This window comes from Salmo trutta, chromosome 24 (assembly GCF_901001165.1).
Source record: "Salmo trutta chromosome 24, fSalTru1.1, whole genome shotgun sequence".
NCBI classification, from domain to species: Eukaryota; Metazoa; Chordata; class Actinopteri; order Salmoniformes; family Salmonidae; genus Salmo; species Salmo trutta.
Window position 1 is genome coordinate 3,137,348 of NC_042980.1, and position 6,000 is coordinate 3,143,347.

At 47.8% G+C, this 6,000-nt stretch overlaps 2 non-coding genes across 2 annotated transcripts; both read left to right on the plus strand.

Annotated features, from left to right (window-relative positions):
- The first annotated feature begins 1,852 nt into the window (after window positions 1-1,852).
- Window positions 1,853-2,039, plus strand: LOC115161586 (U2 spliceosomal RNA). The gene has a single exon (XR_003869299.1). It is a non-coding gene; the product is annotated as a U2 spliceosomal RNA (small nuclear RNA).
- A 580-nt stretch (window positions 2,040-2,619) lies between these two features.
- LOC115161638 (U5 spliceosomal RNA) lies at window positions 2,620-2,736 on the plus strand. The gene has a single exon (XR_003869335.1). It is a non-coding gene; the product is annotated as a U5 spliceosomal RNA (small nuclear RNA).
- Window positions 2,737-6,000: the final 3,264 nt, after the last annotated feature.

The window sequence follows — 6,000 nt, forward strand, 5'->3', positions numbered from 1 at the left end:
CGCTTGGGTAGAAGATAGGGGGCTGCCTTTAATGGTAGCAGCGCTTGATCAGGCGAAAGCCTTTGATCGCGTGAATAGATCCTTTCTATTCAGGGTGTTAGGTAGATTAGGATTTGGGGAGAAGTTTATAGGATGGATCCGTACATTATATGTCGGAGCGGGGTGCCGAGTTAGCGTAAACAGTCACTTAGGTGACGTTTTTGACCTCTCGTCTGGGGTCAGGCAGGGATGCCCGCTCTCAGCTCTCCTCTTCGTTCTGTACATGGAGCCTCTGGGGCCTGCCATTAGGGCAGACACAGGGGTGGAGGGCTTGCTGATCCCTGGAAGTGGCGGTCTCCGTGTCAAGTTGACACAGTACGCCGACGACACATCCTTGCTGCTTTGCAAGGACTCGTGCCTGACAAGGTCCCTTGCCATTATTGGGGACTTCACCCGAGCGTCGGGGGCGGTTCTTAACCACGCGAAGTCTTCCGTTAAGTTTTTCGGAAGATGGAGTGGTAGGACGGATGTGCCCGGAGGGTTATCTCTCTGTAACGGGGCCCTGAGGATACTCGGGGTCCATTTTGAGACCTCCGGCTCAGCGACGCTGAACTGGAACATGGGCATCGCAGTGGTACAGAAGAAGCTAGCGATGTGGAGGGCTAGGTCGTTGTCCTTTTTAGGCAAGGTCCTGGTTCTCAAGGTGGATGTATTGCCATCTCTATTGTACTTGGCGTACATCTATCCATTGCCGGCTTGTTTGAGGAGGCATCTAGTGAGGCTGGTGTTTCAGTTCATGTGGGGTGGCAGGTACGAGTGGGTCGCCAGGGCACGCATGATCTGTCCCATCGGGGAGGGAGGTAGGGGGGTACCACATCTCCCCCTCAAGCTGGACGCCATTTTTGTTTCGTTTCTGTTGACGGAGCTTGCTCAGCCAGTACTACACCCGTCCGGTTACCTCCTGCGGGTGTTCTTCTCGTATCAGGCGAGAAGCGTAATGGTGTGGTCTAACACGGGTCCTCGGGCGGAACAGCTGCCGTGGCACTTTGGCCATGCGGCCAAGTGGCTGCGTGCGCACCCCGAGGTTGAAGTCGCCCGAGTAGGTTTAGATCACAGGCACCTGTACGAGGAGGTCAGACGGGCAGTAAGTCCAGCACCTGTAGTGGGCATCCCGGCGGTGGTCTGGGAGGGAGTGCAGGCGCGGGGTCTGGACAACAGGCTCAAGGACCTGAATTGGTTGAGCCTCCACAAGTGTTTGCCGGTGCGCTCCACCATGTACCGTCATAGCTTGGCGCGATCCCCCACCTGCCCAAGACCTTCTTGTGGCAGGGAGGAGACTGTGCGTCATGTCTTTTGGGACTGTGCCATTGCCGGAGGAGTATGGGCGAAGGCACGGGTGTTGTTAGGAAGGGTTAGAGGTGATTTCGTATTGACATGGGCTAGGCTAGAGAGAGGAGTAGGGAGAGCGAGGGGGACGGATAGGGATAGGTTTCTGCTCTGGCTTCTCATGAGCCTCTTTAAGCGGGGGCTGTGGGAAGCCAGGCAGAACATGGTTAAGACAGGGAGAGATTGTGGGGTGGAAGGCATAGTGAGGAGGGTGGAAGGAGATCTGAGGGGGAGGATGAAGAGGGAGGAGAGGAAGTGGGGGCAGCATGCTGCCCGGGAGAGATGGAAGGGGGGATTAGGGCTGGGGTTATTTTAGATTAGGGACGGGGAGATAGGGAAAGTTAGAGTGTAGGATGACGGGGAGGGATGATGCTCCCCTGAGTTTTGTTTTGGGGTTTTTGTTGTGTTTTATAAATCAAAATACCGTTATTTGAGTTTGAAAGGAAAATATGATTTTGTAAAGTATGAATGGTATTGAATGTAATAAATTATTTTTTCTAAAAAAAAAAAAAAAAAAAAAATCTGTTCTTATCGGTTTAATATCTGATATGTCCCCCATCGGGGGACTACATATTAAATGGATTTTTCGAACAGGGAGTCGGAAATGGGGCTTGCTCCATCCGCTCCACGCATCGACCCGGTATTGCAGTACCTCCGGGAACGGTGCAACACTTCTCTCTCATTGTCAAGGAAAAAGAAATACACAAAGCTATGTAAAACAGCTAGCAGAAGAAGAGAAGGAATGAAAAAAGAAGAATCATCCAAACTGAAACAAGGGCGAAGCCCCCTTCATGGGGTCCCCCGTTTTCCCGCCATTTTACTTAAAAAAAAAAAAAAAAAAAACATTGGCCAGGATTGTGTGTGTGTGTGTGTGTGTGTGTCTGTGTGTGTGTGTGTCTCTGTCTGTGTGTGTGTGTGTGTGTGTGTGTGTCTGTGTGTGTGTGTGTGTGTCTCTGTGTGTGTGTGTGTGTGTGTGTCTCTGTGTGTGTGTGTCTGTCTGTCTGTCTCTGTTTTTGACCCCCCCAAAAAATACAATCACTTCACCAGGATTGTCTGTCTGTCTGTCTGTCTGTCTGTCTGTCTCTGTTTTTGACCCCCCCCAAAAAATACAATCACTTCACCAGGATTGTCTGTCTGTCTGTGAATTTTTACCCACAGCCCTCAAACTTGGAAGAGTGGGTTCGGGAACCACCCGCAGGCACCCGGCCTAGAGTGCACAGTGTGTGTCTCGGGCCCCGACCTCTGACTTCCATACGACTCTGGTTTCTCTTCATTACGCACAAGCCTTTCGCCTTTTACTAAAGACTTCCGTGGAGAGGAACACTTACGAGTTCAACATATTTTTGGAAGGGCTTTGCTTCTGGCAGAGCCCGGTATCTTGTTTCAAGAGAAATTGACAGAGATGACGCCGAGACTTTTTGCTCAGGCGTTTGACTTGAAGCCGGCTGACCGACCGACCGACCGGCGTATTTTTCCACTCAAAGTAGTCGCTCGGGCAATTGAGTTCAAGCCCGACGACGACTGACGTGTTTTCCGGGCTTTGAACAAATAGTCGCACTAGGCTTAAAGAGCTAGTGACTTAAAGACGCATTAGCGACTTGTTAAAAAAAACACCCGCCTGTCACCAGGGAAGCGTCGGGTGGGGAGGAGACAACTTTTGCCAAACCGCTGAGGTCTGCCGAGACCCCCGGGGGCCCGGCGGGTGCAGGGGTCAATTTGTGGGTTATCGCTTCTCGGCCTTTTGGCTCAAACCAAGCGTGTGGCACGCCCGCAGTTTGATCAGCGAAAGAAAAGAGAAGGTGATGGCGACGGGAGACTTTTCGTCGGCCCCTTCGGCGCGACTTTTGAATACAATCCGGTTTGTCGGGAAAGAAATGGACGGAATACAGTTCGTTATGGGAAGAAGGAGCTTCGCAAAAGATGTCATCTTTGGATTTCTTGGAGTGACGACAGAACGAATCTACTGCTACAGAGATTTTCCTCTACGGAATGCTTTCGAGGTCACCTTCACGGGAGATTACCTGTGTCAGGAAGCTTGGAACAAGTGCTTGGAACACAAGGACGAAACACCGATCTCCAACTTCAATGTGGAGCCTCTGTTCGCAAGTCGGGTAAGGACCATAACTGTCTGCATGCAAAATCCGTATGTGAAAGAGCAGGATATACGATCCTTCCTGGGTAAATACTGTGATGTACTGGGGGTTGGAACAAAAGAAATGGATTATGATGGTATGTGGAATGGGAATAGAAAGTACGCTGTCCGATTCAGAACTCGGACGGGAGGAATTGAGTATCCCCCAGCGTCCTTCTACATTGGCGGTGTAAAGGGGTACCTCTACTTCTATGGGCAGCCTAAAACGTGTAGGAGATGTGGAGAAGAGGGCCACATCGCAGCACTGTGCCCGAACACATTCTGTAGAAACTGTTTGGAGGCGGGTCATTTGGCAAGAGATTGTAAAAAACCCAAATCGTGTAATCTGTGTGATTCAATTGAGCACATGTTCAAAGACTGCCCAGACAGACACAAAACCTATGCAGAATCACTGAGGAACATTGAGGTGGTATTGGACGAGATCTCGAGAGACCAAGCACCCGCACAGGAGAATCTCCCAAGGCCTCTTCCGGAGGCTTCTCTGAGAAAGACTCCGGGTGATGTGTCGGATCCCTACGCTTTCGGGAATCCAGTGGCAGGAACCTCTGCTCAACCAGGACAGGTGGCAATAGAGGAATCTTCACTGGGGATAATAATATCAGATACCCCAGTGGAAAGTAGAGTACAGTGGGGTGAAACAGAAGAGGATAAAGAGATGGATTGGAAAACAGTAGAGGGAAAGAGAACAGCAAAAAGGAAAGGAACAGAGGAGAGGTTGGACACCGAAAAAAAAAACCAAGTAATAGAGACTTTCAGCAGGTTCGACGCTCTGGAGAATGAGGAGACGATGGAGCAAGGAGAGCCGGGTCCCGAGCTGTCCTCAGCAGGAGAGTCTCCACCAGTGCCGTTGGTCGCACCATCAGAGGAGGACAGCGAGGGCAGCGTGGATTCCCAGCCGGAGTTTGCGAGTGGCTCTATGGTGGATAGCCTGAAGTCAACAACAATGTTTCTGACCAAGGGGAAAAGAGACGGAACATAAAAGAAAATTATGTTTAATGTCCTGTCAGTTAATGCCAGGGGATTGAGAGACACTGTCAAGAGGACATCTTTGTTTTTTTCCTTAAAGACATTGGACTTCCAGGTGTGCTTCCTTCAGGAGTGTCACCTAAAGAACACAGAGGACATCAAAAGGTTCAGCAAGGACTGGAAGGCAGGTGCTTCAGTATGGAGCATAGGCAACGTGCACTCGGACGGGGTGGGGATAATATTTAAGGATACTGGGTTTGTAATTGAGGAGGAAGTAATTATTATACCAGGGAGGCTTGTATATGTAGATGGCAGGCTGAACAACAACAAGCTTCGCCTAGTAAACGTGTACGCTCCTGCTTTAAAAGGAGAAAGGTTAGATTTCTTTAAGCATTTACCTAATGTTCTGTGCACAAATCGCATAGTGATAATGGGTGGAGATTTCAACACATACTTAGAGGGGGAATATGATTTTACTGCACAATACTTAAAAAATGTGTTGGGTGACTACAATTTGGCAGACATATATAGGAGACATGATAAAAAAGGTATAGGGCATACATGGAGAAACTCAAGAGGAGCAAGCAAAAGACTAGATTATCTGTTTATATCCAAGACCATCCAAAGTTCGAGCTTCTTCATATATCCAAACTGGTTTTCAGATCATGACACAATTGGGGCTTCTTGTCAAGTTCAAGGGGTGGAGATAGGAAGAGGATTTTGGAAGTTAAACATGAAGGAGTTGGAGTGTGCGGAATTTAGAGCTGAGTTTACGACCTTTTATAATTCATGGAGGGATATGAAATGGGCATTTAAAAATACAGCTGAATGGTGGGAGGCGGTAAAAATCAAAATAAGGTATTTTTGTCAAATTTATAGCAAAAGGAAAAAAAAGGAAGAGCGGCATCTTGAGAAAGAACTGCAAGATGAATTACAGGCTATACATTCTGAAATAAACGAAGGTAAGCAGGTGTGTGGGGAGGAATACAGAAACATCCAAAAGAAAATAGAGCATAACATTGAAACAAAGGTCAAGAACTTTGCATTTTTGGCCAAAATAACAGAAAAAGAACAAGATGAAAAATGTTCCAAGTTTTTTTTTCAAAGTATTAAAGAAAAACAGAGAAGGTGTGCAATCTCCGAATTAGAAACAGGTAGGGGCAAAGTCACCAAAAAAGAAGATATAATGACGCATGCTCAGGAGTTCTATCAAGCTTTATTTAAGAAAAGAGAAGTGGATAATGCAAGAGCGGAGGAATTATTAAATAATATAAGCAAAAAGCTAAATAATGAAGAAAGAACAAATTTAGAAAGAGAAGTATCCAAAAAGGAAATAGAGGAGGCATTGAAATCTCTGAAAGCTGATAAAACTCCCGGGTGTGATGGATTACCAAAAGAATTTTACTGTTGTTTTTGGGGAATCCTAGGTGAGGACTTACTGGAGGTGTATAGAGAGATCTTGGTCGATGGGATGATGCCGGAATCTATGAGGTCTGGTGTAGTAAGCTTAATATACA